Source organism: Corvus brachyrhynchos, unplaced genomic scaffold (assembly GCF_000691975.1).
Source record: "Corvus brachyrhynchos isolate BGI_N302 unplaced genomic scaffold, ASM69197v1 scaffold12, whole genome shotgun sequence".
Lineage (NCBI taxonomy): Eukaryota > Metazoa > Chordata > Aves > Passeriformes > Corvidae > Corvus > Corvus brachyrhynchos.
The window spans coordinates 585,244-598,443 of NW_008237885.1; positions in this window are offsets into that span (position 1 = coordinate 585,244).

Below are 13,200 nucleotides of genomic sequence, written 5' to 3' on the forward strand. Positions count from 1 at the left end.
GTACTCTATAACTTGCTTTTCCCTTTTTCTTTCACAGCTTGATGTTGTACTTTAGCATAATATTCACAGATCATTGTGCAGAGATTACAATATTGGTAATAAAATAAGGCAGGAGCCAGTTAAAGTGTGAAAGGGAGACAAGTTGTCAAAGGAGAAGTAACAAGTAAAATCGTCCTCCACCACCAGGAAGAGGTTTGGGAAAATCAAAGATGCCCCATTTCCCCCTAGCTCAAGCAATACTGTTCTTCCTACAGACACCAAGACAGGATTTCGTGTAATTCAGCACAGCACAAAGGTAACATGACAGCTGTAATTCAGTGGGTTCTCTAATGCTGCTGTTATAAATGTTATCCCTTTCTCATGCTCCTTCCTAGTCCTGAGTCAAAACTCTGCATAAACTACCTTAACCCCAGAGGTGGCCTTTAGTCCACATCCCAGGGAGTTTAACAGCTGCTCTGACTGTGTAGGGGGGAGAGAGGAGAGGAAGATGAGCAGAACAGGACCTGTGCTTTTCAGAGAGTAGCTGTGTGTTTACATCAATCACAGAATCATTAAGGCTGGAAAAGACCTGCAAGATCAAGTCCAACCTTTCATCTAATACCACTCTGTCCTGAACCATGTTGTGAAGTGCCACTCAACCTCTTTATGAATGCTTGCAGAGATGGTGACTCCACCACTTCCCTGGGCAGCCCGTTCTAATGCTTAACCACTCTTTCAGTGAAGAAATTTCTCCTCACTTCCAATCTCAACCTCCCCTGGCACACCTTGAGCTCCTTTCCTCTCATCCTATCACTAGCTGCCTGGGAGAAGAGACTGATCCCCACCTGGCTACACCCTCCTTTCAGGCAGTTGTAGAGAGGGTTCAGGTCTCCCCTGCACCTCCTTTTCTCCAGGCTGAACAACCCCAGCTCCCTCAGCTGCTCCTCACAGGGCTTGTGCTCCAGACCCTTCTCCAGTTCCATTGCCCTTCTCTGAACTTGTTCAGCACCTCAGTGTCCTTCTTGTAACGAGGGACCCAAAACTGAGCACAGGACTTGAGGTGTGGCCTCACCACTGCTGAGTACAGGGGCTAATCACTGCTCTGGTCCTGCTGGCCACATGATTGCTGATGCAATAAGCAACAAGCCAGGATGCTGCTGGTCTTTTTGGCCACCTGGGCTTGCTGCTGGCTCAGGTTCAGCTGGCTGTTGACCAGCACCTCCAGGTGATTCTCTTCCAGGAAGTTTTCCAGCCACTTGCCCCCAGCCTGTAGCGCTACCGGTGGTTGTGACCCAAGGGCAGGACCTGGCACTTGGTCTTTTTGAACATCATACCATTGGCCACTGCCCATGGATCCATTCTATCCAGATCCCTCTGCAGAGCCTTCCCACCCTACAGCAGATCAAGATTCCCATCCAACTTGGTGTCCTCTGCAAATTGAGGCAGAATTTGATGCCCTTGTCCAGATCATCAGTAAAGACATTAAACAGGACTGTTCCCAATACTGAGCCCTGGGGAACACCACTGGCTATAACGCTACTGCTCCTGACAGTTTTTTACTCTACAAAGGGTGTACCTGCCCAAGCTGCGGGCTGCCAGCTTTTCCAGCACAATTCTGTGGGGAGACAGTGTCAGAGGCTTTACTGAATTCTAGGTAGACAACACCTCCAGCCTTTCCCTCATCCACTGGGCAGGTCACCTTGTCATAGAAGGAAAGCAGGTTGGTCAAGCAGGACCTGCCTTTCCTAAACCAGTGCTGGCTGGGCCTGATCCCATGCACATGCTGTGCGATCACACTCAAGATAATCTGTTCCATAACCTTCCTCAGCACTGAGGTCAGGCTGACGGGCTCCTGGCATCCTCCTCCCAACCTTTCTTGCAGCTGGGTGTCACATTGGCTAGCCGGCAACTACCTCCTAATTATTGCAAATGCCAATCAGACAGGTTTGCCTTTGCTGGCAGATGTACTGGGAAGAAAGAGCTGGTTTTCCCTGCAATGCCAAAATGGTCATAAGACCCTCTGGAACACTCATAAGGAGAATATCTGCAGTGAAAGCGGCTCTGTCCCTGTAACACTCTTGCTGTATTTTGGGGGTGAGGGGGAGTTAAAATTTCGAACTCTGGAAGCTGCATAACTAAATAAAATAACGAAGAAAAATTATGCAAGAGCTAAACGTGATAGTGCGGCACCTTCATAGCACTCATTCTCAAACTGCTGTTGCAACCCCTCATTTGACCTGCTTCTGCTGTGAGTGGCAGATAAAATTCTCATGAGATTAAGATGAAATTTCAGCTGTCTGCTCATGTGAAATTGTGTTTATCCTCCTCCTGTGAGATTCAGAGGACTGCAATGTATGTCCCTGTCTGAGCTTCTTTCCATTTTAGCCCATCAAGGGCATTTTTTTTTTACTCTAAGTTGAACATAGTCCTTTCCCAGCTGGGAAAAATACTTCATTCAAGCCTTGCAAACTTAAAAGGAAAAAAAGAAACCTCAATGCTCCTGGAGCCATACCATGGTGGTGAAAATTGGAAATGTTTTCTACTTAGATGGGAGTTCTATCTCAAAAAGGTCTTATCATACAAAAAATATTTCAAGTAAAGGTTAATTCAAATTTTTCAGCCCCTTCGGGCTGGTACTTTAGTTCAACAGAGTGCCTGAGATCAGTTCTCTAACCACCTAAGTGAATTAATGCTATTGAATATATTTTTACTGAAATCGGATCCCAAACATGGGAGGGTAGGAGTAGGACACTGCTACTACTGCTACACTGCTAACTCAAGTTAGAGCTGTGGATGTCCCAGGGTGGCACGGTCTGGCTGAGTGCTGAACCTGGAGGGGGAGACTTTGCTTAAGAAACTGAGCACGGAAATTGGGAAGGGTGGGAAGAGAACCTCCAGATTCTCTACAACTGCCCCTGCTGTCCTGCAGGGAGCAGGGAGATGAGACTAATGGTCATTATATTCTCTGTTGTTGCAGAGCAAGATGTTACTGCCACAGATCATCTCCTCCCCCTGTTTTTGGACTAGCCTGTGGTCACTCACCAACACATTCCTGACTGAGTTATGGAAACCCAAGCTGGGCTTTGGCATCTTTTGCTTGGTTGGTTTTCGGTTTTAGCTGTTTGTTTCATGCATTCCTTGCAAGTGTGACTCATCATTTCTCCACTACAGCTTCAGAGCAGATGGCTGCTCCAGCACCCACAGCACACAGGTGATGAACTTGCTCCGTCCCTGACTTGCTGCTACCCCTGTTGTATGGGCAAGACCCAAGATGCTGTTCTGTGCCACCTATTTCCAGCTCAGGGAGCTTGGCAGAACCAGGAGGAGTCCGAGAAGCCCAGAGCCATTTCCCGTCTGCCTTGAGGCAGCGTCTGGAACAGGAAGGATTTATTTGCTTTGCCCAGATTGGGCTTTTTGCAGTGAAGCGCCAGTCTGTGACTACAGATTCTAGATAATACTAATAGATATAAAATACACGACACTTTCCTACCTTTACTGAAACTTACTTTCTTTGTCAACTCTAGACCCCTTGCTCAGGCAAGTGTAGCCCGGGCTCCCTCCCCAGGACCTCATTTTCCACCACCAGGTGGCAGAAAAATACTCTACAGTGGCAGGGAAGGGGACGGAGAGGCACATCCAGAAAAGCTCTCTACATCATTAACTTAGCCACTTTTCACTCGCAGGTATCACAAGCTTCAGATTATCCTATAAAAAGACCTAGATCACTATTATATCCTATCAGATGCACAGATCAGGATTGCTTTTGGAGACCATAGGGCTTGCTGTACGTTTAGAAAAATAAAAATATTTGGGTGGATTTTAGCAAGAGAGAGTCTCTGGCAGCATTGGTGAAAATATTTCTCTTTTAAACTTTTAAACACTTATTAAAACCGCCAAAATCCCAGGTGGTATTATAAAAAGAGACTTTGATATTGAAGAATAGTAAAGAACAAGAATAAAGTGGATTGTGCTGCAACACCCAGCACTTACTCTCAAAGATGATAAAATCACTGGCTACAGCTTTGTGTTGTGCTTAATCCAATTTAACTGCAGGACTCGAACCCCAGGCACGAAACTCTGCCCTAAGAAACAAAACCACAAGCAAGTTTCAGGGAGTTTTTGTAACTGAGCTAAATGTCAGTCAGACAAAGCAAAATTGACTTCTGTGGGCACAGCGGACTCATCCCCAGAGAAAACAGCACAATGTTAAATAGAGGGATGTGTACACACTTCAGCAAACCATTATTTTAAGTGGATACAAATTTGGGCTGAACTCGGCTGCATTTGGTTCTGACAGACTAAGTATGCACTGATTTCAGATTCCTGCCTCCTGGGTGACTTCCCAGACTGTTAATCTGTTGTACAACTACTCAGCCCACCCTATCATTAACAAGAAAGCCACAACCACTGCATTTGGTAGGGGCCCCAGCTCTCTGAGAGGGCTCTTGTTGAGGCCATGCCAGCTGGACACTGTCCATTAAGGGAGTTTTTTGGAAGAATTCCTGAATAACGTTCAGCTTTAGACACCTCCTAAGCACTGCACTTCTCATCCTGACATCTCCTCAAGTGTATACAGATGCAGGTTTTAGAGCTGTCCTGCAAACTTTAGAGTTAAACTTGGACATGCTTAGAAAAGAGCTTTGGGTATAGTCCTTTAGAGGACAGCAAGGAACCTCCATAGCCTGTGGGGCTATGGATGCTGCTGCTGTAAGGGCTGACAGGACTGTGATCAGCTCCTCGATGGACCCTCAGGTCCTGAGGAGCTCGTCAAAGCAGGAGGGATTTGCAGTGAATTGTGACTTGGATGGGAGAGCCTTGGGAGGCAGGACTGCTCAGAGGAGATTTGCATTACCCTGGCATCACGTGCTTGAAATCATTTGGGCAGGGCTGATGGGGGAGGCTGGGATGCTCAGCGACAAAGGTTTGGGGTGGGAGGAGTTAGGAGAGGCACTGGATGGCAGCTCCTCAGGCACTTCTAGCCAGATCTTCAGACTGGGGCCGAGGAGCTGTGTGCAAGGACTGTTGGAGCTGCTCCTTCCTGCTCTGTCCTCCACTGTGTCTGCCCTACGGAAAGCAGAGGAAACTTCAGCTTAGGATCTCTGTAGGGGAGAGTGTGCTTTCCAGCTCAGACTAAGGCAACATGAAATGATGCCAGTGCCGAAGAAAGACGTGGTTGTTGGGAAGGACAGTCTTGGAGCAGTTAAACCCCCTAATGATGCTGCACCCTCATTCTCACACGAACTTCTTGGGAAGCCTGGAATATAATCTTAAAGCTGAACTGAAATGCTTTAAAATTAATCTCTACAGAAGCTGGTTGAAAAATCATTAAATATAAACACTTCATGTGTATAAAAATCACAGAGATGCATCTTCTGAAAGTGCTTCTTTGCTTAACCACCAGAACATAGAAACTATGTGATCCTGTGTTTTTGCTGGAAGAATGATGTAAAGACACATAGTAAAACCTTGAGCTATAACAAGGAACAGGTTAGAAATTTTTATTTTACTTTCATAAATACAAATAAAAGCAAGCATAAGTCTGTATTGAATTCTCTGAGAAAACTGCTCACGTAAATAAGTCAATGACAATAGTGTCAGCCTATATGCAGGTGAAAAGGAAGATGTGCCATGGGCTGAGAAGCCTATGTACTACCTACAAACAGCAGAAATCAAGAGTCCAGTGAAGCTGATGAGAATTTTTGCACTGGTATCAGTATGCTGTGCCTAAGCCTATCAGTGCACATAACCGCATCGCCTTATATATACAGATCTGATAATATATATATATTTACACACATATAAATATAAACATGAACATAAATATATACATATAAAACCTGACTCACAGTACCTGTGAGTTGGTACTGAAGAATTTCTCAAGAGAATGGTAGGGAAGTTCATGACTTGCACCTAGGGAGTTTGAGAAGAAGGCTCACTTTGGGGCAGGATATATTCCAGGTGCAAAATGCAGATTGAGCAGAACCGAGATTAAATGTCTTTCAAAATTGCAGTATTCAGATAAGAAACTAGAACCTCATCCAGGAAGAACAGAATGTCAAGGTGAGTTCTGCACACTCAGTGTAGCAGAAATTTGCATTTAACCCAAGTAAGTCTATATACAAAGTGTCTAGAAGAGTCATCTCTGTATTTCTTTGTGATGGTAATTCTTGGTAGCAGTTTCAAGGGCTTATATGTGTTTTTCTCACTTAAGCTTCAACAGAAAAAAAATGTAGATTTGTGGCATTCTGCAGCTGTGATGCTGAGGTAAATCCCTCTGCTGTCAGGAAGCCGTCCGATGGGAAGACTGTGCAGCTCTGCTAATCCACTGAAGTGTAAATAGAAGCCTACAGCCTACAGCTCACCCTGTAAATTTGCTTCTGTGCAGGGAAGAAGAGTAGTGCTGATGTGGAACAGCAAAATCTGCTCTTATTTGAAATAAAAGCGTCAGGTACCCACTACCTCAGCTGGCAGAGGAGATATACTCAGTCCAAAATCCCCAGGAACCCTGCTCTCATGAAAAAGATAGTAGGAAAACTGAGCTGGCAACTATAGATGCCAAGGCAGCGCAAGGCTGTGGGATCTTGCCAAAGGTCTGGTGCAAGTGGGAGGTTGCAGCTGATTTTTGTGAATGAGGGGAGGTCTGCAGGAGGAGGTAGAAGATGGCTGGATCATGTCAGAGCATTGTGAGCACAACAGGAACTTACTGGGTAATTACTTTTAGAAGACTGTGGAATGGGAATGAGGAGCAGAGTAGGAAGGTACATGCACAGGAGCTGCATTTTTGTGGGGCACAGTTACAAGCTGTAGCTGTCCCCCACACATATCTAGTGGGGATGATGGCAGGTTCAAATGCTAGAAAACAGCTCATGGCCTGTAATTTACTTTCTTATAGAAACCTTCCTGTGGGAGACAGAGGAGTAGAAACTCCTGCAATTAAAGGAGGCTTTGATTTACAACCCTGGAAGAGACTAGGTCTGGCTTAATTGACAGAGATTTGTGGACTTTAAGCAAAAGGATTACAAACTTGTGTTCCTATCATTATAAGTAAAATTGTACACTGGGTGTTTTGGTGAAGGGTTTTAAAATATAATAGTGTGGTTTTATATAGTTTAAGTTAAGAATGTAGATGGTATAAGAGAGACAACTGTGTGTACGTGACATGAGAAGTTATTGGTCAAGACATAGCTGCATTGCAGTGAGAAGAAGAAGGTCATTAATCTAAAACAAAGTGTCATTTTAAGTATCTATTGGATTAGAAAGTTATAAATTACGATGTAACCCTAAATCTTGTGACTAGTCGCCATTACTCGGAGATGTTGTAAAATCTCATGCCTCGACTGATGAGTTTGTTATTTTAAACAATAAATTCGTGTAGTTGCATAGTCCCATCCCTTAAAGTTATTTTCCTCCGACACGTGAAGCGCGGGAAACGGACACCTTCCCAAAATAACAAGCTCACTTTTTGAGGGTATCTGATTTCTGGCTTTTCCTTTTTGGGTGTTAAATTTTGGGCCATGAAGGCTGCAGGCTGAGGGTCTCTGATTACCTAGCAAAAGAGGTTTAGTGTCAGCAAAGTTATTCCTCCACTGTTTCCTTCTGTATATGCTCTGTGAAGACTGACTGCTATGACTGCACAGCTCTGGGCTGAAACCACAGGTTGGAGCATTCATTCCTGCAAGCTGAGAAGGTGGCTTTTGTGGTATGACAGAGCTGGAGCCACCATCCCACTCCACAGAGGACATTCTGGATGGAGTTTCACCTCCTAGCTCATCTGAGCTAACTGTGGGCTACCAGTGAATGGGAGATGTTGGCCTCCCTCCCTTGCTCCCTCACACATGGTGTCCCTGCTGTGTGACACCCAGAGACACCGAGAGACACCCAGAGACACCCAGAGACATCCAGAGACTCCTGCTGCCGGAGGAGACTAATCCAGCAGGATGTGGATGCATTTCCCACGGGATCAGTGAACTGATCCAAATCACCAAGTGAGCATGTGATTGCTAATGCAAGGACTGGAGCCAGGGCTGGGAGAAAGGAAGAGTGGGATCAGCACTTTGGCAGTAGACTGCAGTCAAGTTGGATTAAACACAGCACAAAGCTGTACTCTAAAAAACTCATCACATCACAATGACTTTAATTTGGTAACAACACCCCAGAGTGATAATAGGTACTTGCAGGATATGTTTATTTATTCATTTATTTATTCAACAGATTTATTCATTTATTTATTCAACAGATGAATACAATACACTTCTGTCAACACAAGATTTTACAGGTAACATCTGGTATATAATGAAATTAATGATGAGTAAAATGGGATAATTCTTGAATTAAAATAGTGAAATAATGCAGTCAGTTGTAAGACCACTACTTATCAGTTATCAGTGAAATACAGTGCAATTTTTCTGCTGGGACAACTGTAGCCTGCAAGCAAACATTTCACATCTGTGATGATATGGACTGTCTAGGGTGAGTGTCTCAGCATGATTACAGGGTCATAGAATCACAGAATAGTTTGGGCTGGAATGGACCTTTAAAGATCATCTAGTCCAACCCCTCTGCTGGGGACAGGGATATCTTCAAACAGACCAGGGTGCTCAGAGCCCCATCTGACCTTTAATGTTCAGAGAGATGTGGCATCCACCACCTCTCTAGCCAACCTGTTCCACTGTTTTATCACCCTCATTGTAAAAAACTTCTTCCTTCTGTCTAATCTAAATCGACTCTATTTTAGTTTAAAACCATTAAAGGTCACCCTTAATGGATCCATTTAGTCATTGCTAGTCTACTGTGTACACAGACATTAACCTGAGATAAGAACAGATGTCTCCATTATAAAATGTGAAATGTGAGAAGAAGATAGAGAAGGTATGTTTTTTTCCATTTGTATGTGTTTGGTTTGTGTGACAAGGGGGTAAGAGAAAGGCATATAAAAACCAAGATATAATGCAATTGATGCTCCTCAGGGGCAGAGGCATAGGACAGTAAAATCAGTCTCATGTTTCTTAATGAGCTCTAGGTCTCCATCTAATTTTAGTTGTCTGCCTGGAATACTAAAATACTTTCAGGCACTTATATTCTGCTCATTATTAATGAACAGCATATAACACTCAAGATGTTTCTTCCATTTCCTGCCTCATTCTGGCTTATCCATTATGTTTCTCAGTACTACAAGGAAGTGAATTTTCTTCTAGTGATGAGAATCTCAAAAACCTGCAGTTTTCTATGAATGATATGAATAACATCACTGCAGGAAGGGAAATATATAAAAAACAGCATGTTTTATACAAACATAGCAAAAAAAAGCTTTTTCTTTGGGGAACATAATTTAATAACCTATTTTTTTTCTCCCTTTAGCATTCACAAGACCTGAAGTAGAATGCCACTGTTTGAACTTCCAGCTCTACTTCTGTAATTGACAAAACCATTTTCTGGCAAGTGGCTTGTCAGACCAGAACATAAATGCACAGCCAAATCTAGCTGTGGAAGGCAAGCTGTGTGCTTTTGAAACTACACAAGCTTCCTCTGCTGGAAAAAATACACAGCTGCAGGGTTACCCATGGCATCTTGAGAGGAAGAAAGGCTCAATGACAAACTTTGTAGAAGGGATTAAACCTTTCCAACAGAAATTGAAAACTGAAATTTTAAATTTTTGGTTGAAACAGAGAAAACCCCAATGTTTTGTAGGTGTATCATTCCTGCATAGTTTGGATGTACACTGGAAACTAATCTTGTGGAGCATACACAACCAAAGGCAGGGAAAATATCAGTCCTGGACAACACAGGGATGTTTTTTGTTATTTACAGGGAAATGTGCTTTTTAGCACTAAACTTTTTTTTTTTTTTTTTTTTTTAATAAACTTGCATCCTACCCTTGTCTTGTTCCTTGGTTCATTCCTGGGAGAGTAAGTTGCTGTTTGAGCAGATCTCCCAGAAAGGAAAGACAAGGACTGCGCATTGATCTGAAAAGAGAAGCCATAGTCAGGATGACTCAGTGTGCAGAAATGAACATTAATTATACCTTTGGGGTTTCATTCACTGATTTAGCTACTTCATGTTTATAAAGTTTGCCCAGAAAGCTGCTTTTCTCTAGGGCCACATTAAGGATATTTACAGCACTCATATTCTGACATTCTTCTACTCTGCTGAAGGAGCACATTTTCAATGCTGAAACCCCATCTGCTGGCATGTCACTCAGCAGTCACTCACTCTGAGATTTTTCTTCAACTCCTTGGACTTTGTTTTAGTTTCTTCCTCATGATGATTGGCAATACGAGACTGTCAATTTTCTTTCCTAGGTCATTCATGGATATGCTGAGCAAGATTGGTCCTGCTTCAGCCTACTGGTAACACCTCCCACTGTGAAATGTTTTTGTATTTTTCTTTCCTCTCTATCATCAGTTAGAGACCCATGTGAGGACCTCCCCTCTTGCCCCAGGAACACTTAAATTCTTAAAAGTCCATTTATGAAGAGCCTTATTAATGCTGCTGTGCATTGTGTGATACAGGCAAGTGTCACACCTTTACAACTATAAATTTTAAACCAGCTGGGTTTCTGGTGCACCTTTCATCTTAGAAATCATCTGGTCTTACATTATTAATTTGAGAAGTTTCAGTCTTTGTCAGTAAGGAGAACGTCTCTTCTTCACAGAAAGATTTATAAGCAGAAGTTCATAGTCACGACCTTTACAATTATGTAATTATATTTTTCTTTTGTAATTCCTTTCTTACTGAAAAAGGAGACTGAAATGTTATAATTTATGGCTTAAACATAACCAGCAAGGCAGAAAATCTCAGCATATTCAAAGTATCATGTTAAATTGAAAGCAAACCAGTTATTGAGAAGTTGGCACATAAAATAAATTGAATCTTTGCTGGGAACATCTGGCTTCAAAAAGATACGTCAGGGAACTGTCTTAATGATAAGAACTGTTTATTTTTGAAGTGTCAGTCATTGAATTGGGATGGTTGGCCAGCATATCATGTAATCATTCTATTTTTATAAAGATTTCTGCAAGAGTACCCCTTCTTTGGACTAATAAATTTTTTTTTTTTTCTCAGAGAATATTTTAAAAATCCACAAAAGGTTGAGAAAAGGGGAGGAAAATTTGCAGGGCTTTTGTTATTTAGCCTGTGAGATAGAGTTGAAATTTAGATTGAAAGACTAGCATTTACCAAACGAACAGCAAACACACACATTCATTATTTTAAAATTACATTCAAAACTATTTGTTTAAAATTTCTACAAGTCCAGGGAGAAACTGGAAGTGTATCAGAACATGAGCTACAGTATAAAATTTAGAAGCTGACAAGATATTAGACCTTCTAATACAATGTTCTGACTTCATGGTATGTGGTAGCTGGTTTATGACTTAAGAGTTTTGAATCTGCTCCTTTGTTTTCCTGCATTTGACAAGTAAATCTGCCCACAGAATTTATTCCACGGCTCAAATAATAATTTTTCAGGCACATATTCTTGTTGAACATATAATGCAGAACTTCAAAACCTTAAGATTAAATAAATTCGTGACAGTATACAAGCAACAGAAAGACCTCACAGTGGCCCCAGGCCTGGAGCTTACATGGTGGAAGTCACTTCAGAGCAGCATGGGAACATTTTTGTGCTTATGTGCCTTGAGCTAGAGAATCTACAACCTAAACATAGAAAGGGAATTAACAAGGTAAACCAGAACCAACTCTAGCAAATCAAGTATATGTTCCATATGAAAATTATTTAAGTCCCAAAGAATATTCTCATGGACAGAAAATAACAGTTGTATACCTTTCGTAATACAAAAGAGAAAACTTGTGTACCTTTTTTATTTTGACTCCACACTGAACGTGCAACTGCAGAAAAGGTAAAGCAGCTGATAAAATCTGAATCATAATGACTATACAGAAAAGAGCAGAAATAAAACTGCATAGGCAATGGTAAAACTGACATTTTCTCAATGAGGCTTTTTAATATTATGTGATGTAGCAAAAGCTCAATGATATTCATGAGACAAAGGAAAAGGTTTGCTTGTAGCCCACTGACTTTCTCTGTAGCAAGCTAGAAAAACTTACTGCAAACAGTGTAGCAACCAAAGAGGTACTAAAACTGTTTTTTAAAGGAAGATCGCAAAAATGCTTCAGAAAACAATCTAAAGTTTTGATACTGATTCTGATAACTGTTATTTTGTTTTGGGTTGAGGTAGAACTCAAATGAAAAGACTTTACACTTCTTTGAAAATTACATACCAGTAAACAGTAGTAACCTGTCCATATTTCCTGAAGCCAAACTCCACAGAATCTAAACTCCATGCCTGCATTAAGGAAACTATCAACTCCTTCCTGAACAACTAAAAAAATTAATCCAATAATTCAGTTTTCTATACAGTTTCTAGCCATCATCCTTTCCTGTTTCACTATACTCAAAGGCTGGTATATTTAGTTTATTTTCTCAGGTAAAAAACCAATGTGTTTGTACGTGTGCACACTTACTTGCCTGCATAAGGCTATTGGCTAATTTTATTTGAATAATACTTTGAGGTAGAGACCTTGGGAACATTTATATGTCTACAAGTCTCAGGAAAACAAGACTGTGTAGCATTAACCCAGCTCACATGACACAACAAAGAATATCATAACTATAGGAAAAACTTCAGTGGAAGTTCTAATCACTTTTCAATAAGACCGTTTTATATTTTAAAGTGTTTCTTGCAGTTAAGAGATTTGTACAAACTCTAGTGAATTATCTAATGAAAAGCAATTTATGCTGCAGTGGATGCTCACCTCATTTTTAAAAACCACTTGAAAAGACAGCGAACCGCGCTGTCCTATGATTCCAGCCCCACCGGCTGACACGTTTCAATAGCTTTAACACTCATGAAACTCCCTAGGTTTTGTGCGGGGTGGAAAAAGGAGAGAATCTTAGGGCATTCCATGGCACATGGAAAGTTGTGCAACTGAGCTGTTAAATTCCAGTTGTAACAGAGAATAGAACATTGTCGAGTTCTCAAGGGGTTTGCATGTATGCAGAGCTTCTGCTGCGTGGGAGAGACCTCAGTGCTGACCCACTCTGCTCCCGCTTAGGAACTACAGAAGCACGGTTGGCATTTTGGGTTGCGGCGTCTGCAGCTTCTGACAGGACGCCAAGCGCTTCCTGACGCCACAGGCTGCAGCGCAGTGCCGGCGCTGCGGTGCCCTTCCCCGGGGCGAGGAGCGGCACCCGCACCCCCG